The sequence below is a fragment of the Cryptotermes secundus genome, unplaced genomic scaffold (genome assembly GCF_002891405.2).
Source record: "Cryptotermes secundus unplaced genomic scaffold, Csec_1.0 scaffold50, whole genome shotgun sequence".
Taxonomy (NCBI): Eukaryota; Metazoa; Arthropoda; class Insecta; order Blattodea; family Kalotermitidae; genus Cryptotermes; species Cryptotermes secundus.
Window position 1 is genome coordinate 1169548 of NW_019721758.1, and position 2204 is coordinate 1171751.

Below are 2204 nucleotides of genomic sequence, written 5' to 3' on the forward strand. Positions count from 1 at the left end.
AATTTGAAGGTATTGTGACTATGATGTGCCCATGATGTGTCTATAGTTAAGAATTTTTTTTGATTCTACTAAGTGAACTAAATTTAAACAACATGTGAACATTATTTTTTCATCATCATCCTACTAATTCTGAAAGCATGTGTCATATCATTGATATCTGCTTGTTAACATAACCACTCACTTGAAATTGCTCCACTATTTGCATTAAGTAACAAAGTCAAGTGGCCAGCACTCCTGCTTCATATTTAAGAAGTAGTGGGTTCCAATTTTGGCCCCAAGGCCAGCTATACCAACTGATATTTTTGTTTTCCTCAGTCCTTTCCAGATAAATATTAGGGCAATACCCAAAATGAAGCCATTACCTCTTCCTTCCACATCCTTTCCAATACGGTATTCATTAATCATTATATTATACTGAGCAATTGAAAGCTTCATAAAATAAACAAATGACAATTGCTTTCCCTCTCTGTGGGTTAAAGCACCTGTTATGAATATATAATAATCGCCACTTGAGAAGTCAGCATAACTTGTGCTACATTAGTGACAGGATTAGTCCTTATTGTTGTAGAGTAGACAAGAAGAGAATTTGTAGTTGGATTGTTGAGAGTACTTATGTGAAGACTATTAACATCTGAATTCTGAAGCATATATGTTGTTAGCATTTTTATGCAGTTTCCTCCCATATACAGCATGTTTGAAAATAAGAGCACAAATTCCAAATAGTTCTAATGTTTCTTGGTTTTTATAGTTCATTTAATGCATAAAATGAATAACATTAACTCTTCAATATTTTTAACACTAACTGACGCTTCCTTTGATTTTTATTGTTGATTTTATGGATGTTCCAGTATCACTAGAGAAATGTTCTAATGCAAAAGCTAACACTACTTTCAACAAAGATTAAGCACCACATTTTTTACTTTGCAATGTGTTTACTTTAAATATAATGTCTAGCATTAATTATTCATCATTTTCATTATATAAATTAATTTTTAATCGATCCATTTATGCATGTTTCAATGCTTCGTTAGAGCTTTTATAATCTAAACACCATACTGTGATCTAAAGAGAGGTGAAGTACGAAAAAGTTATTTATTCTGCAATATGGCTTATTTACATACATACACTTAAAGAGGGTAGATGCACTTAAGACAGATGCTGGAACTCTGACTTGTTAATGTAATGTAAGCTTCAGCTACATGCACCAAGAATCAATGTGTCTCTGCCAGATCCTCAATACTCTTTTCTTTTGTCTCACCCCCCACCCCATAAAAATCACCAACTGGAGTTGTGAATAAAAAATAAACATCTGTTATTCACCATGAGCATACTATCTGACCTTAACTCTCCTTATCTTAGTAACAATGCCTTTGCAGATTTATATCCATATAATTATTCTGAACTGTTTGTAATCTTAGATAAAAACATGCAGAGTTCAGGTACTTATTTATGAAACATTCTGTATGTACATACCTCCAGTATTACATCTCATATGAATTATGAACATGTAGATAAAGCAGGTAAATAGTTTTCACATAAACCTCTCATAATGGTATGCTGTATTACAGAACAGTTGTAGTCAAGCATGTGCATTGAGGGTATGATTTATGGTAAAATAAGTTCTGGTAGCCATATTTCCAATAATTAAATATTCCTCCACCTGTCAGTATTTGGATATCAAAGTACTATTTCAACTTTGTACATAAATTCATTTTTACATTTGAATATCAATTTCTATCAGAGACCTTACTCTTTTATGTTTTCAAAGAAGAATATCTGGAAACAAGGGGTTAATCTTATAGCACTCTTTGTATTTGGCAGAACAGTAGTGTCCGTGAAAGGCTTTCTGTGCTTGCAAACTGTTCCACCCACAATCATATAAGCATTTAAACTGCCACCTCACCAGGTGATTGAAAAACATTATAATCTGTTTATAACCCAGAACATACTTCTGTCCTGTTGTTGAATATGATGCTGAACCAAATGTAATGATCAGCAGTTGTATGAGGGGGGATCCAAAAATAACCGGAAACGACCTGTTGTGCGTGCATGCTTTGTAGTTACGAGTTGTGCTGCTAGGTGGTGTTAGCTGGGGGTCTCCTGCGACTGTTAGTGAGCTGGCGTCAGTCTGAGTTAAGTGGTTTGTCTGTGGTGCTCTGTTGTGTGCGTTCCTGTTTCAACCCTTTGGCGATTAGTGAGATGGC